At 36.7% G+C, this 18,893-nt stretch overlaps 1 long non-coding RNA gene across 1 annotated transcript; it reads right to left on the bottom strand.

The window, feature by feature from the left end:
• Positions 1-6,517: 6,517 nt before the first annotated feature.
• Positions 6,518-17,661, bottom strand: LOC111540531. The gene is made up of 2 exons (XR_002731011.2): positions 17,549-17,661; positions 6,518-8,536 (listed from the first exon to the last, which is right to left on the bottom strand). It is a non-coding gene; the product is annotated as an uncharacterized LOC111540531 (long non-coding RNA).
• Positions 17,662-18,893: the final 1,232 nt, after the last annotated feature.

Genomic DNA, 18,893 nt, shown 5'->3' with positions numbered 1-18,893 from the left:
TCCAGAGGGAAAAATAAATCTTATACTATTTGTTCAAATGAATTGGTTATTTCAAATTTTGTCCTGACAGAATATTTTCCCAGGGCACAATAAAACAGAAAACAAATTTGTACTGTAGGCACATAAAATGTCCCTTTTTTGTCATTATAACCTGAATTTTATGGAAATAAAATTTAATAATTTCCTATGAAATAGGAGCAGCTTGCTAGTAGAATTAACTCCAATGGACACTAGATAAAATACCTTTGAATCAAGATATCAAAACGTATTTTGTTTTTAAAAGAAATATATCTCACTTGAAACTGTGAGATACACAAAGCCAAGATGTAATTTTTTAAAGGCTTCTAGAGTGTGTGTATATAAAATATAAAATTAAAAAGAATTCACATATATTCCAAAAAGTAATTAATATCTAAGAATGTAAGTTCATTTAACAGAAAACAAGCTGAAAAGACAGAATATAAGTCCAATCTATTTGACCCCAAATTCCAAGACCTTTTCACTATATCCGTGATGGTAATTATGTGCAACCTATGATGCAACCCGTCTCACCCACTTTCATAGTGGACATGGCTAATCAATCGTGTGTATTTTCTGCCAAGTCAGCTGTGGTCTCCAAAGACCCCTCAACACAGAAGTTCAGAAAATCAGTCATAAGCAAGCATTCAACTTGAAACCTCTTTGCAATATCTCTCTTATATCTTCAGTCTGTGTATACTTTGTCCAATTTTATCTAATAGGGATGATAAATTTTTAAAAATCTCCCAGTGTCATCTCCCTCTTGGAAATACATTTTTAAATTTTTCTTACCATCAGGCAAATCCATGAAATGTATGTTCCTAGGGAAGGTTGGGAAAGATAATTTTCTAGAATAAAAAATCCCATAGAGTGGGGAAAAATAATGATATAAGGAAGGTTCCAGACAGAAAGGCATGCAAGTTTTCCTTCATGGGAAGGTTTCCCATTAGAGAGCCGGGAGATTTGCGTGGGCCCTTACCGTGGGTGAGGATGCTGCCTGAGTTATAAGAAATATCTAGTGCCTTCATCCCTAAACTGGGGCAAAAATGGAGAGAACGGAGGGTCGAATGTGGGGAAGAGGATTATTTGAGTGTGTGTGTGTGTGTGAGAGAGAAAGAGAGAGAGACAGAGACGGGAGAGAGAGGGAAAGGAAGAAGGGGACCGAATAAATTGGAGAAAAATCCAGTAATATCTGGTCCTGTGTTCTAATTTCTTTATTTTTTCAGCATATTATGTGTTGCCACAAATACAAAGTGACAGAAAGACACGATAGATGGGCTTGAGACTGTGCCCCAGCAGACATAGCCCCTTCTACAATCTCTGGATGACATGTAGGAGGCTTTTTGACTCCTGGAAAAGAGTACAGTGGGTAAGAGCATCTATGGACCCCAGAAGTCAGGGATCTGGACAGGGGAAACTACTAGTTTAGAACTCATACCTAAGGCAAAGATCAGCAAACATAGAATGCAACAGTGGATGCTAGCGCAGTGAGATGGCTGAGACTCTACACTGCTCATTCGGGTTTCCAGACCTAACCATATATCACTTGCTGTTGGCAGAGCTAACAGGTAACAGAGCATTTCTTTCCCGAGCCCTTATCTTCACCGCAGTCTCCTCTTGGATGAGAATGCCACGTTCTTCCGCACTCAGATGTCCTCTTAGGAAGTTGGATGGGGAGGCAAAAAAAATGTTTTGCAGGGAGGAAAAAAAGCTAGAAGAGAGAGTTTAAACTTCAAATTCTTCAAATTGACTTAATAGTCACTAAGAGGAGGCAGTTTTAAATTTGGGCAGATTGTTACATTTTAATAACTTCTTTGAGATTGTTTTCCCCGCCATCAGAGAGAATGGGAACTCCAAAGTACAATGAAAACAGTTAATAGTTAAGAAGAAGGTGCATTTATAAGAAACTCCAAAGGGAGGAACATTTTATCTCGTTTTTCCATTCTTCCATTTTCATTGTCTGTGTAATCAGTTTTCAGCCACCAAAAGACCAACTCAGCAGAGATAAGTAACACTGGGAATTTACCTGCAAGTGCTATTATTCCCATTCTTCAGTGAGAGAATCAAAAGCTAGAAAGTTGCCAAGCAAATATTTGAACGGCAGTCAGCCTGACCTCGTAGTCTATCTTCTTTCCACCATAAACTATTTCAATACCTTGTTAGCTTCTTCATATTGACACCCTATCAGGCACTTCAAACCAAATATATCCAAAACTGAACATATCATCTTCCCTAACAAACCTACTCTTTTATTCTATGTATTCATCTCAGCGAATGTTGTCTAAACCAGAATCATACCAGATTTACCAATCTTTCTCATTCTTTTTAATTGTTCAGCAAACCCTGTCCATTCTATCTTCTGAATGTCAGCACTCCACAGATCATCTTTGAATGCAGGATAGGAAATACCTATCTAGAGATATTATACTTATAAATAACTGTGGTAGGAGCCATGGCTGGAAAATTTCACTGTTACTTAAATAAAACCAACCCAGTGTCTACAGTAAGTCAACCAATGAGCAACATGGAACCCAAGCACCTCCCTTGAAATTAGGTTTTATTTATTGAAAAAAGGAAATGAGATTCTAGGGAAGCTAGAAGGATACTCATTTTCAAATCAGATTCAGTGAACAGAAATCTCAAACAGAAGCACTATACAAATCCAAAATAAGACTGAGGTGTATTAGGAAACACGTGGGACCGGTTTGGGTGAGCCAATCAGAATGCTTTGCATGGTAAAAGAAGAAGGATTGGCCGGGTGCGGTGGCTCAAGCCTGTAATCCCAGCACTTTGGGAGGCCGAGACGGGCGGATCATGAGGTCAGGAAATCGAGACCATCCTGGCTAACACGGTGAAACCCCGTCTCTACTAAAAAAAATACAAAAAACTAGCTGGGCGAGGTGGCAGGTGCCTGTGGTCCCAGCTGCTCAGGAGGCTGAGGCAGAAGAATGGCATAAATCCGGGAGGCGGAGCTTGCAGTGGGCTGAGATCCGACCACTGCACTCCAGCCTGGACGACCGAGCCAGACTCCGTCTCAAAAAAAAAAAAAAAAAAGAAGAAGAAGAAGAAGAAGAAGGATTCTCCAAGAGAAAATCCACACTCCTGCACCTCATGGCAAATACTGTGTACAAGAAGCTGTATGCACTGCCCAAAGAAAGAGGAAAACTCTCAGGGGCGTCCACTCACTCCTGAACAATCTACAAAGCATGAGAACGATAGTTGCTATTGTTGTTTCTTTCTTCTTCCCTCCATTCCTCCCTTCCTCTCTCCTTCCTTCCTTCTTCCTTTTCCTTTCTTTCCTTTGATTTGTTCATTCATTTGCTTTTAGATGCACTGTGTTAAAGATCAGTTATAGAATTAATTGATAGAATTGATATTCAATTAATAGAATCAATATAAACTAATGAAAACTACATTTCACACTTAAAAGAAGTTCAATAAAATTATATATGATTTTGTAAGATTTTGATATAAAATTTTATATTTTCTCATCAAGTAATAGGTGAAAAGAAAATGTTTTATGTTTATTTACATTTCTCTTTTTCTTATCTAATTAGCTCTGCTAAAGATTCTGTATGTATCTTAGTCTTGTCCCACATTATCTTTGCTGACTGTTGCTTTTTTATTTCGAGGTCTTTCCTCTCAGACTCTGCTCATGAACTTGCTCAAAGTTCACTTTAAGAATCTACTGTAGAGATTTGCATCCTTTGATTCCATCCAGCATTCGTCACCTGCTTTAATCCCCACATGACAATGCTCTGCCACTGGCTGCTCAAAGTTGTGTCTCTTCTGAACAACCTGGTGTCTGGGCTGTTCCCCTTTGATTTGCACAATTCATTAAAATTCTGTATTCTACAGTAATGTTGGGAGTAAGCTTTAAATTCCTTTTGCTAAGAAGTATAACTTCAAAATCACAAGTATCTCACCATTATGTGTTATTGAATAACAACAGAATTTGACTTTGATGTGAGTTGGAAAACAATCGGCATTTTACAGAATCAGCAGGAGGCCTCGTAACATATGCTTTATGTTACATAGCTGAGAACAAAAGCCTAAATCATACACATAATTTATCTGATGAGGAAACATAAATATTTCAGTTTGCATTGTGGGCCCTGATGCTCTGAGAACTATCATGGTAACGTAGACTCACGACTTTATGCTTCTCTGACTCCAAAGAGCTCCCAGTTCCATTTGTGGAACAGGTGAATGTGATTGTAAGAGTTTCAATGCCTAGTGTAAAAAGAAGGATGGAAAAATTAGCATCTCTAATTTTCTGTTTCTATAATACAAGGTTGATTCTGTTCCCTATAAAACTCAGAAGATCTCTTAATACTATTCCGAATATAGACAGAGAATTCAAATACTGAGCAGTCAAAAAAAAAAAATGACAAATGTCTACTACAGCATCTGAGTTGAAGATTCTTGCCATATTGTACGGAATCAAAAATGCCAATACACTGCCAGACTACCCAGTTTCCCAAGTAGTATAAACATGGATTCTTATTTAGCCATGTTCTTGGCCAGTTTCCCATGGGACACACACAGGCACACACACACACACACAACGCAAGAAAAATGAAATCACAAAGATACTTGCTCCTAAACTGCAACTGGAGCATTAATTTGTCTAAATGCTTAGCTATTCCATGAAAAATAAAATATGACTAGATATTAATCACTTGGGAGTATTTTTAGTATGATTTTTGTTCATCTTGATTTTTTTGCTTGCTGATGACAGTTTTGTATGCCACTTCGGGTTAATTTTGAAAAATAAATACTGGATTAAATGCATTAATATACTCTTATAATCATATCCCTGGAAAGGGTTTTATTATTGTTGAATAAAATCAACAGAAATATGATGAGTTCATGAGTTATAACCTATGCAAAATACAAGGCACTTTTTTAAATTTGAAAAGCTTAAATTATTAGACATAACTAAGTTTTAGTATACGTAAACCAGAAGTGTTACAATTTTATATCCATGAGGTAGGATATTGAATCATGAGACCATCTAAAAAGGAAAACTCAATTATCATTTTCATTTTCTCTTTTTGTAAATATTCACATGATACACTAAATTGGCAGACATTTTGTTTTAATTAAGGAATGTAGTCTCATTCTTTAATTTAACTGTGTTAAGCAAACCAAATAGTTGAAATAAATCTAATGCACTACCATTGCCCGAAACTTCTACTGTTATATAGTACACCAGCACACTCTATTGGACACATATGATAATAAATGTGGTCTCCAAAGCAACCTTTTAATGTCATTAAATTCTGCTATTTATTTCATTGACAAAGTATTCATTTTTATACTTACTTGATAAAATAAGCAGAAATTACATGATATTCATGTAGAAATTCAGGATTTTGGTATAGATGAGAATAAGAAATGTAAAAATTATGGCCATTTTCTATATACATACAGCTTGACCTAATCAACTGCGGGACAATGGGATGAGGACTGAGAATGCCTTCAGTTCAGGAATCATCTTGCAGAGCACACAGACCAAAACTAAGAAATTACCCATTCAACCAACATTTTTTGAGCACCCACTATCTGTAAGATACGCTAATCCTGTGTGTACAGAATTGACTAAGACATAGGTCTGTCCTAGCACTCTAAAAAATTGTTAGAGCAGAAATATTTATTTCTGATCCTAATGAGCAAAATATGGATACAGCTCAATTTTTAGATGTTCAATGCCATAATTCTTGGTATTGTGAGGAATTTAAAATTTTGTTATCAGAAATAAGACAGAGAAGGTGCCAATTTAAGACCATGGACTCTGGGGCACTTGTACCCACATCTGCTCATGATTTTCTTTGGTATTTTAAGCAAAATGTTTCTAGACTCATTTACTTATCAGTAAATTATAAATGTCACTTAGGATGATAATAAACCTGACTTTTTTAGTGCTTATAATGTGCTAAGCTTTTTTCTAAGGGCTTAGAATGTGTTTTCTCATTTCATCCTCACAGCAAATCCTAGCAAATATGACTATTTTTTCCCACTTTGCTGATGGAAAGACTGAGGCATGAAGAACTTAAACAAAGACCTGAAGATCACACAGCTTTTTTAAATAAATGACAGAGTTTGGGTTCAAACCCAGGGTGTGTGATAGGAGGACTCTTTCTCTTAGGGTACATCACAGGATATTTCTGTGATCAATTTATTTCATTCAAATGTGGGAAGGATAACGAATGCTGCATAGAAGCTTTCAGACCTTTAGAATATTAGGGATCTATACAGAAAAGGGGACATCTGATTGTCTGTGGCTGATGACTCACTATAATAACCCAAACTAAGCGGTTTGTAACTTGTAGCCATTTGAGGCTTATAATATGTCAGATCAAGATTGCTGGGACTACAATGGATATGTTGCAGCCAATGATAATCGTGTTTCCGCCCTCAGTCATCACCATGTGTACCATATTTTATACATATTTTCTTACTCCTAGGCATATACATCATTAAAATAAATAAAATAGTCGATATCCTTATTTTTAATAAAAAAGAGAAAGGATATTTTTTAACTACCATAATAAGTCGAATGAACTCTAATTCAGCATCAGTATAGAATGAAGTGCTGTAATTCACCTGCATTCTTATTAATAAATTCTGTATGATTCACATGCCCACTAATTTAGGTCTTATATTCATCTAATTTGCCTACTTGTACTGCCTATGATTGCAAAAATGTTGACGGTTTGGATTTTATTTTATGAGTCAGTTACTTACATAACAGTACCAAATGTTAAATGTGGAAATTAAATGCCCCATAGTCAAAATAATGATAATTATTAACAATACAAAATAAACTGCCAAAGAGATGCTTACTCTAATGACAAATATGCTAGCTTTAATAGAAACAAGTTGTTTCCTAAGCAGCTGTCACTCCTAATTCATTGAAACTGAAATGATTATGACCTGACACAGATTAGAAATTCATATGCACACACTTACAATATTGTAAACATAAGGTATCTCAGCAATGATTCAACTTATAAAACCTGTGTTCCACTCTTAATTAGGCAATTAAGAAAGATACAAATGGGTGCAAAAATTAGAAAAAAATTATGGCAGAACTTGTATGTCGTTATCTTGGAAGACTAAAACTAAACAAATGGCAATAATTTCTGTTTTGAAGTGTCTTTTAGGTGAAATCATTAATAAACATGTTAAACCACTAGTTCCATAAGACAGAGAAAGTAGTATTTCTGGATTAAAATATAAACATGATTATCATCATTCAGCCTTGCCTTCAATTCTGACAAAGAAAAAAATGATATATGAGCTATGATGAAACGTCTTTAGAGCATACTCTCATGTTTTACAGCAAATCTATAGGCTCAATCTAAATGGGTCAAATCAAAATCCCTTATAATTCAGAGTGCAGGTGAGGAGTTGTTTGCACTAATCAATAACTATTGCTTGAAGAATATTGCAACTGGGATCTTAAGGAATCTTAAGACTCATTCATTCTTGGGCAAACATTTGGTGGGTCTGCAGTGCCCAAACATTCTGTGGGAATAGCAAACTTGAATTAGTCAATTTTGTATTTTTTCTCATTCAATATTAAAATGAAAGCACTGATATGATTCAATTTATGTCATGCTAAAAACAACGAATTCTAAGCAAATTTTTCGGATGTTACTTGCAGATAAAAACACATTGCAGAATATGTGATTGATTAACACAAAGCTGGGGAAGCAGTTGCATTTGGGATATAGACCAAGGAGAGGGATGTGTTAGTGAGGAGTACACAGAAGGCTCTAAATATACTGAAAGTGGGTACTCTATACTTGTTAATTTTAGCAGTGGTCATAGAGGTGCTCATTTCATCCTAATTTTAAAAAATTGTATAAGTGCAATTATGTGTATTATATTCTATGTATAGCATAGTACAATTTTAAAAAATTAAAGACTAAAATGATTTTTGAAACTGCTGGATGAGTTCATTTTGTCATCCTACATATCCTTTTGTTAGCTTATCTATTTATGTTCAATAATTACAGTGTTAAATTATTTCATTAGTTTTTTGATGCAATGAAATACCTTAGATTTACTAAATTTTAGTTCTTAATTTGTTATAGTTAGAATGAAATACTGCTTCAAGTAAAAGAAGAAAAAAATAGTTGATTAAAAATATGAAGGTTTATTTATCTCACATTTAAAAATGTCTTGTAGGTAGGCAATCCAGGAGTGACATGATAGCATTGCTCAAAAAATTCCTCGGGGACACAGGCTTTTTCCAGCTTTCTATACCAGTGACTCTAGTGGACTATGGCCTTTCCCCTCATAATATGATACAGAGTTTCCGCAGCTTATCCAAGTTCCAAGAAACTAGAAAAAATGAACAGACAAAGAAGAAAAGGGGAGGTGCAATACATTTCTATTCACATTCCATAGGCCAGATCTCAGTCACATGGCCATATCTTCCTGCAAGGCAGGCCAAGAATGAAGTCTTCATTTTGAGCGGCCATGTGCCCAGCTAAACATCTTGTTACTGTGGAGGAAAAGCAACTATATTGAAAAGTACTGGGCAGGCTGAGAAACGAGGCAATATTAATCAGAAGAAATAGCATCTTTCTAATGATTCTGTTTACATTTAAAAAAAAACTCTTTTAACTTCAAGTTTATCAAATTAGAAACTTCTTCTAATGATCTTTGTCTTTTATTCTCTTTAGATATTCAAATTCACAGACTGAATATGTTTGTAATGACCATTCAGTAAACCAGTAAACCCTGTTCTTTCCAAAAATACTAAATTCTATTTTAACATAATACATTAAAAGAAAAATATAAATTAAATCAATGTGTCATCAACTCTTGTTATATTATAATTTCTGTAAGTTAAAGACTACTACTTGGATGAATAAAATTGCCAGTTTCCTATCACTGATTTGTTAACTATATTGAGTATTTGATTGTAGTTCATACTGGTCATATGAAGGTAAATTTTAGTATAAAAATACTAAATGTAAGTTAGGAGTAAAATTTTATTTTCTACTATTATCATCATTTCACATTAATAACACATTAAAATACACTTTACAAATTTTATATTTATTTTAGTAATTCATTTGAAACAGCATATCAGAATGTTAATTTTAGAACATTTCAAAGTAAAAATGCTTTTCCTCAACCATTTACGTATCTGAGCCAAAATTCTAAAATATTTTTAAAATACCCATTTATAAGTAAACTGAATTTACTTATAACCATTGCATGCATTATCTTAAAAAATAAACAACCAAAGAAAAATGCTGACTCATCCCTCTTTCTGAACTTCAAATTCTAGTGATAAATCCAATCATCTGTTTCGCAAGCAATGTTTTAACTTTTCTCACCCACATCAACAAATTAAAGTACTATATATAATGAATAATATTTGATAGTCAAATAATGAGCAAAAAGAAACTATAAGAAACAAAAATATAATAGAAATGCATTTGCTTTTAGAAATGGCTGTATCTGGCCATTCCATAAATGGACACCTCTTGATTAGCAAAGGGAAATATTTCATAGTTGTAAGTGGTGACATAGAGATGTGATATAGAAATATTCTCAAACATGAAGTGCTCCCATACAAGTTGAATCAGCAAACATTGTATTGACAAACCCTCAGTGAAAACCTGCTCAGAAAATCCTGAGGCTGAATTCTGCAGCACCCCTAGCTAGCACCTGACTTGGAGATTCCCTATCTGGTGTCAAAGTCTCCCATTCTGAGACAGGGATTTTTTTATGTGTACTCAGCTTTCTATCAGATTCAGCACAAAGAAATGGTTAGGAGTTGCTTATCCAAATGGAAGAGTACATAGAGCTAAAAGCAACTTCTTTTTTGTGTGTGTCTTTACTTTTTGTCCCTCTCCCTTTGTGTTATTTCAGATGACCTCCCTAGGCTTGAATACCCTACATGTGGTTACAACTTGGAACATCTGTCCACGGCCTGGAGTGGTGACAACACCTGCTCTGCACTTGGCAGGGTGGCTGTATGTAATAGTGGTTTACCACCAGGGCTATTCAGTCAGGGTGGTTGGATTCATATCCTAGCTCAGGTTAATTAACCTCTCAGGGCTCCATTAATCATCATTGGTATGATTTTAGAGGGACTGCATGGAAACAGGTAATATTTGTAAAGTATCATGTATCAAGGGCTCAAAAACATGTATCATCATCATATATTTTACATTATATAGATGTATTATAAATAGATGCATAAAGATGACATTTTAAGAAGGGAATTGGGTAAGGGCATTGGAAATTAAAATTGCTCAACACCAAAATACTAAGAAGAAGGAAAAGAGTCATTTAAATGTCTATCAATCTCTTGAAAAATGTTATGATACTATGGTGCCATTTACTCTTTGTTCTACCCTTGATGATTCTGATCACCTGCCAGGTCTGAGTTGTAATCCTAGGTCTATATATAATTTTTAGTTTTCCAAGCAATAATATATAGCCAAATTGGAGAATGCCTTGATCAGAATATCCTCATCAGTGATCAACATTTCTGATTCTACCCCACCCTGCTTGCTTGCTTCCTTCCTTCCTTCCTTCCTTCCTTCCTTCCTTCCTTCCCTCCCTCCCTCCCTCCTTCCTTCCTTCCTTCCTTCCTTCCGTCCCTCCCTCCTTCCTTCTTTTTTTTGACAGGGTCTCATTCTGTTTCTCAGGCTGAGTATTAGTGATGCAATAATAGCTCACTGTAATCTCGAACTCCTGGATTCAAGCATCCTCCTGCCTCGGCCTTTCGAGTAGCTAGGACTACAGGCCTGTGCCGCCATGCCTGGATAATTTTTTTTTTTTAATTTTCTCTAGAGACAGGGTCTCCCTATGTTGCCCAGGTTGGTCTCAAACTCCTGGGATCAAGTGTTTCTTGAGCTTCACCCTCCCAAAATGCTGGGATTATAGGCTTGAGCCATTGTGCCCAGTCTCAACCCACCTCTTCAACTTTTTCTTTCACTACTACCCTGTCTTCTCATCCCACTGCTTGTTGTTCCCTAAACACACCATGCTTTGTTTCTTTTATATATGTGAGTTTTCATGAGCTGCTACTGCTACTTAAATAGGCTTACCCAGAGTGCCTCTTCCACTGGCAAAGGCTTGCTCATGTTTTAATACCCAGATCAACCATTCTGTCCTTCCCATGCTGAGCAAGATCAGTGGATCTCCTCTATGAATTCCCTGAGATGGCTGCAGCCCCAATCCCACCTCATGTGAAGGTCTTAGGTCCCCAGAAGGTCACTAGACCATGAGTTCCTTAATGGCAGAAGTTTACACATTTTGTTTTCTCCAGTGGCTTTAGCACACTGCATAATACAGAGTAGATACCTAAAGAATGATGACAATGACTGAGAAAACTCAAGTTGCATACAGAAGGCTGAGACATATGCAAGTATCTTTGTTCAAGGGCTTGACTCTGAGAATAAGATGCTGTTAATGTAAAATATTACAGAAACTCAGAAGAAAGAGCAATGAATGTTGCTCTATTAGCACACAAGGACATACCAAGATATTTCTTGTATAGAAACACTGTTATATTTTGCAAAGGAACCAGAAAAATTTGAAATCTGATTTTTGCTTCATTAAATTTGTAATCAAAGTGGGGCAACAAGATAAGTACCATACAATTAAGAGATGAAATTCAGAGGTTTATGCAGGTCTAGTGATGGGGAAATCATATAAAGCTACATGAACATAAGCAAAGATAACTTTCTTGAGAAGGTGAGACTAGCTCTTGATATCAAAAAAGACAGTGTTTGTACAGAGTAGGGGAAAAACAGATGGTTTTTTAGAAGTGTGAAGTAACGGGAGGAATAGGGAGGCTGGTGTGTTAGTTAGGAAACTGTTGAAACAGAGCCCAGATTGCATGTTAGGAAGTAGTGGGAAATAATGGGAGATCAGCAGGTTGGGCCAGATTATAATGAAGCTTTTAAAGTATAACTAGGAACGAAAAGTTTGAGATTTTTCTGCTAACTGAAGCAAATGATTGATTGATGAAAGGAAAAAAACACTGTGTTGATTAAATGTTGACCATTATAATTTTCAGTGCAACAGCTGCTACTGAAATTGCAGTAATTCAAAATGAAAAATAGACACTGTTGTTCTAAAATAGCTTGGACTATTTGGAACCCTGTAGCATGAGTTTATGCTATGTAGTTTTGCTAAGAACATGATGGGGTGCAGGGTTTTCTTTTTTCATTTTATCATAATTACTTGTTCTAAGGATGGAGAATTCAAACTGAGCAAAAATTTCACAGCCAGAGTTGGAGTGTGGGTTGTATAAAGTTGTCGAAGCACTTTCCAAAGGTATAAAAACTCCTCTCAACTACCTAATTACAATTTCTAACTGAAATGGTATTTAAAACATGTAACTTGCTTAAATTATTTATCTATTAAAAATGCATGTATTATAAACTCATGAGTTACATTGTATTATTTGTTCAGTTTTTCTCCTGAAAACCAAGTCCTTAAGTTTGTTGTGTGTACTTCCCCTCAAGATAAATATTTTAAAAACTAACCATACTACACAAAGTACTGAGGTAGGAATAATCCATGAATATAACTTACAGTTCAACACTCATAGTTAGTTATTTTTTATTGCCCAAGATAAACAATTTATTTCAAGACCATCATTTTATCTTCTTTTGGATTAGTAATATCTATAATATCAAATAAATCAAGCTGCAGTTTAACATTACTATTCTAGGCATCCTTGTATATTACTAACACATCACCTCTCTGTACCTCTAATTTATTTTAGGTTACTTTGTCATATCAAGACATTTGGACATCATCCCATAGTAGGTATTTGAAAACAGGGAGATGCTGAAAAACCCCAAGCTACATTTTGGAAAGATAATACTGGTAGAAGTAGGAGGATAAATTAGAGGGCAAGGGAAGAGATTTGAAGAAAAAGGGAGCAGTTATAGGACAAATGGGAGGAGCTGGCTATGTGAGGAATAGAATAAACAGATTCAGGAAGCATTTTAGAAGTTGAATGGAACTTGCTACTCTACAAGAATTAACAGGTATAAAATAAAATGACCTATCAGTGTTACAGTCATAGACACGCTTAGTTAGGTTGAAAATGGAGCTCTAGGTAGTCTAAGGAGGCAATGGCAGAAGCTTTGCAGAAACAGGTGGCTATAGTAACAGTAGCCCGTCAAGTGCACATAGAGCCCATTCTCCCTGCCAGTGACCAATAGCAATTTTCAGAAGGCCAAGATGTAATTAGCATGCTAGACCAACTGGGACTTTGACATGGGAGTTCAAAGTTGGGAGCCTGGCCAAAATAGTGAAACCCCCATCTCTACTAAAAATACAAAAATTAGTCAAGCATGGTGATGGGTGCCTGTAATCCCAGCTCCTCGGGAGGCTGAGGCGAGAATTCCTTGAACCCAGGAGGCAGAGGTTGCAGTGAGCCGAGATCATGTCACTGCACTCCTGCTTGGGTGAGAGAGAGAGACTCCATCTCAAATAATAATAATAATAATAATAATACACAAAATCCGTCATTGCAGTTTTCGTTCTTACCTAATTCACACTTAATACAAATGACTTCATGTGTTATTTTCTAGTTAATTTTCAGTTCAGCATTTTGTCAAATTATATTTATTGCTAGCACATCCACAAGTGCACAGAAGCAGTGATTTCCGCATCAGAGTTTAAAGGAAAACAAAAACACATTCTCAGATAGCAAAAAAGGAAAACAATTACTGCTGTTAGTCACTCCTCAAGGACCAAGGAGAAAATGGCAGTGAACTTCGGTGTGTATGAAAAGGGGAAATGAGCTTCTTTTTTGTCACTGCTGTGTATTAGTTACAAAGCAATCTAAAAGATTTAAATGGATTCAGACAGAATAGATGGAAATACATCTAATAAACTATACTGGAATTTATTGAGTGGAATGCCATAGTGTGTTTTCTCTTTACATGTTCAAGTAATTCATCACGTCCATTTCCTCATTTTAGAGCACCTATCTAAGATGTTTTCACCTACAAATTCACTAGTCGGTAGCTAATTTTTTCTGTTCATACCATCTATATATACCCTTAAAATTAATGTATTCACAAAATTGTTTTCAACAAGTGAAAACAACAGCAAATTCTCAAAGGCAATTAACCCTTTAAACTCATCTAAACAAATGCATGATTTAATGTACACATGTTTATAAGTCAACTATCATTCTCTCTTTTTTTTTTTTTCTAGATGGAGTCTTGCTGTGTCTCCCAGGCTGGAGTGCAGTGGCGTGATCTCGACTCACTGCAAGCTCCACCTCCTGGGTTCACACCATTATAGTGTCTCAGCCTCCCAAGTAGCTGGGACTACAGGCGCCAGCCACCACACCTAGCTAATTTTTTTTTTTTTTTTTTTTTTGTATTTTCAGTGGAGATGGGGTTCCACCATGTTAGCCCGGATGGTCTTGATCAACTGATCTCATGATCCACCCGCCTCGGCTTCCCAAAGTGCTGGGATTACAGGCGTGAGCCACCACACCTGGCCTAAGTCAACTATCATTCTGCAAAACCAGAGCATCTCTCAGTCCCCACAAAAATAATCCACACCCCAGTGTAATATATGTGTAAGCTAGTGAACGCAGTCTTTTGAAAAAATAATAGAAAAAATGAATCCCTAGGAAATTCATAGGTGTATTTTATGCTATGAAATGTCATCAAGTGTGTGATAGTGACAACTTTTCTTAAAACTGTTTCAAGAAATCGTCTTAGAAAACTTGGAGCAAGTCCAGCATTACCTATGCCTCATGTAGGAAAACAATAAATGCAGCTGAAATATTCAGCATGAAGAATGGAAGTTAAGTGTCTTCAGTCGTGAGTGAGTATATTTTTCTTGAAGGGGAGTATGCCTCAGGGACGATTTAAATTTGTTGTAAGGTAAAACATTTTTGACAAAATGAATGTTGAGCGTGCAAGAGATTTTCTATTTTCCCTCCATATTCACACTCTATTTTTCTCCAACTCGCTCTGCGACCTGGGAAGGAAAACTTGAACTGCACAGGCTCCCTCTGACCTCCATTGGATTTGGCCTATGGAAAGGAATAGCAGCAGATCTACATGTGGAAGGAGAATGGGATCAGAGTATTTATTCCCTGGCTAACCCTTGGCAGGCTACAGGTTGGCAACGGTGTGTCATTCTATCAAAGGTTGAATCACCGTTTTGGCATCCTCCTGCTATGACCACCGCTACTTCTAAAGCAATGGCAGCATTTCTTTCCGGGTTCTAATATCCATTCCTCTTCAGATCTAAGATGGAAAGAGCTTCCTGCTATTGCTAGTCCTGTGGTGTGCCTTCCTTTGCTGGTTTCCTTAGCCAAGCTCACGCCTTTGTAAATGGTTTCTTTATTAAACTATCCTTAATTATCCCCCTTTAAGTGTGCTATCTTCTTTGCTGACAAATACCTTGAGCAAATCAATTAATTCCAAGTACTACCTTCTAAACCTCTTCCTTGAGCTATTAGAGAAATTAAAATGTCTTTAAAGCAATGTAAATGTTTTTGCACGCACATAGATAATAGACTACTTCATTGGGTTAGGTATAGCTGGTAAATCGATGATAATTTAGCATTTAATTTAAAGTTTAAGGTTGACTTTTTCTCTAATGGGAGTAGAAACGTCTTTCCACAACTTCATAACTATTTCAAGAGACACAAACTTAGGCGATTTTATGGAACATCAATCAGGAAATTACAAGATTTTCTTGTGATGTGTTTTTTAATCAAGTATTGTTCCACACTTTTAAATAGTTCAAATAATCTGCCCTGACATTTTTTCTCAATTTGAAACAGGTTATTTACATACCATATCATCATTTAGACAAATGTAATATTTTATGATATTACTATTGTATTTAGGTCTTTCATCAGCCTTTTGATATTCATATAGGTATTAAAGAATGTTTTGGTTTTAAGACTCACGACAGAAAAGCCTCAGACATAATCAGTATAGGCAAGCGCTAGGGAGGACAGAAATTTTCATATTCAGTTCATTGTTAAATTAGTTATTTCACATCTATCCCAGCTGCCCAGTATCCTTTTTACCACATCAAAGCATAATTGCTGAGTCAATCAAGTTCAAAACAGACGAACTGAGAGTACTGGCTGGTGGTTGTGAATTCCTCAGTTCTCTCACTGTAGTTTAGTTACATCATGAAAGTGTTGATTTTTAAAAAATCGACATGCATGACTCAGAGTCTGAAACTTTAAGAGCAAGAGAGGCTTAAAGAATGAGAACAGAACGCTGCAACACATATTGTTCAATGTCTCCTTTCACAACTCTTCTTATCAAATATGTACACCTGCATAAACACACTTCACTTGCTGAATTCTACCAAGATATGTTTATTATTTGCCCAAAAGATAAATATAAGAAAGACAACCTTTTCATATTAAATTCTCTGTTAAATTTAATATGAAAATGAAAAAGCTAACTCCTCAAGCCTAATCCCCACTTGATCACTCAGTATGTTTCTAAAATGTTTGAATAGTTTGTGTTTGAAAAGATTTTACACTGTAAACATATATAATTCACAAGACAATACCAATATACAAATTTTAAAGATGATGAAAGAGAAACTCAGAAAATATGATTTTCTTAAGGTTATAAATTACCAGTAAGCTATAGAATATGACCTTGAATAGGCCTTCCAATTCTGGTTAAATGCTTTATCCACTATACCTTGAAAACCTCTTTTGATGAGATATAATAGAAAGTCATTAAAACACTAGATGTCCAAGTTAGGATAAAGAGAGAGAAAGGACCTAGTGAAATCACTGAGAGGATTTTTCCTAGGACCAACTTTATCTGAGTCTAGAAAGGCCTGAGAGAGGTGCACTCAATGAAGTGTCCTGGTCACTTCTATTTATGTCAAAGGTGGGGTCCAAGAAGACATGCAAAAAAGGACGGAATGCAAAAATGTATTTTCTTGACATTCTCTTCTAGTATCTCCACATTACTCTCCTCAAGGTGGAGAATGAAGAAATGAGTCAGAGAGAGGGATGCATTTTGGACAGTGTTGTCACATAGGACCTTTGGACAGTGTGCAGGCTCCAGGGACCCAGTATTGCAGCAGAGGTTCTTCATGTTCACAGTGGACTCCTATTCTATTACTGCAAATAGTGCATGAGAAAGTTACTTACCAAATTCTCCATAAAGACTTCTGTCCCTGGATAAATTAACACAAAGCATCACATAGTTTGACATTAAATAACCGTGGGTGCTGATTCCTGGTTATTTTGTTAGTGTAGCATTCACTTTATTTGTGTGTACCTGGCCACCCCAAAAGCTAATGGGTGTCTTAAAATGTGACTTGCATATTTGTTGTTTTGATTTTTGGTTCTCAGAAGAAATTACCTCCTAGAAAAAAAAATACTAAAAATAATGATTCTCTTCCTAGATCAACCTGCATAATTTTACTGAGCTCCATAATTTAGCAAGGAAGAAAAAATATTTTCATAATACTAAGAGTTCAACCAAGTAGAATATTAACTAGACTGAATTACCTTGAATGTGATGTTTGAACTTATGTGGGTTCTATTGATTCATTCAGCTGACGTTTGTTGAGCGCCTCTCCTGTGACAAGCACATAGCAGGGATTTCCCAGACAAAAGACAAACTTTGCAGGTATCAATTGCTGTTGAGCTAATAGACCAGCGGGAAAGACTGAGGTACAAGTGTCGCCACCTTTTCAGTTTGAACATCCTTTGATTAAATTCCAGTCACATTTCCATAAATACTAAAAAGCCTGGTACTCTGCGTTCTGCCGCATGATAGCAGGACCTGGTATTTTCTCTCAGGGAGTTCTTGAATGATAATATCTCTTGTCCATCTACCCCATTGCTCATGCCACAGGGTTCTACTTCCCTTTGTTTCCACTCACTCCTTCTTAAAGTCCCCATGGACCACACTACCACCACCATTCTGTCTCGAGGGGCCTGGGCAAAGAAGAGACCCCTTAACACAGTCACTGTATAATAAGTACAGGGCTGACTTCATGGACATGTCCAGTACGATTGCACAAGACCCCACTTTAGAAGGCCTTGCACTTGAACAGTTGGAGTTGAATACTCTCCGGTCGCTGTCTTGAAATGTTTAATAGTGTTATCTTTGAGTTTATGTTTTGTAAGTGAGGTCCAACGGCTCAGTGGAGCATGTGCCAGGGACTAGGGACCTCGGCCCACACATGCTGCTGCCTCCAGCCACCTCCGTGACTCCATGGGAGGAGCTCTGGGCAGCCCAACCCCCATCCTCTGTGGCCTTGGGACATGCCCCGACTCCCTTTCTTGATCCCACTCTTTGACCCCTGACCCCATATCTAGGGCAGTAACCAGGTCACATCTGTCGAAAACAGCCTGCATCCTCTTGACCTCCACCTCGCTGGAGGCCAGAACAGGGGTCTTGGGGAAAGTCAAGGTCCCTGCAGAATCTAGAGAAGGAGCATGGTGCTTGTCATCCCGTGCCTGGGTTGACAGTGCCACAGCATGTTTCCTGGGGGCAAACGTATCTTTCACAACTGATCCAGGTACTAAGTGTATGCCAGTGCAGGGGTTTGCCATTTCTTGCAGGGTCACCCTGTCAGCTGTGGGTTGGGATGACAGCTGATAGGAAGGAGAGGTTGACTTCCCTATCCCTGCTGAAGTCCTGCATTTCCATTTTGCACTGGACCTGGCAAAATTAGACAGCTGACCCTGCATAGGTAACATACATTATACTCCTGGATATTATTCTGAACAAAAGAATAAATTATTTTACTGTTCCCTTTAATATGACAGTGTATACTAGGGAAGACAGACTTTAATCATGTTAGAATAACCTATAACCAGAGGAACTGAAGCTTGGGTTGAGGGG

The sequence above is a fragment of the Piliocolobus tephrosceles genome, chromosome X, assembly GCF_002776525.5.
Source record: "Piliocolobus tephrosceles isolate RC106 chromosome X, ASM277652v3, whole genome shotgun sequence".
NCBI lineage: Eukaryota > Metazoa > Chordata > Mammalia > Primates > Cercopithecidae > Piliocolobus > Piliocolobus tephrosceles.
Note: the sequence above shows the minus strand (reverse complement) of the source record. Positions and strands in the feature narration are given on the sequence as shown.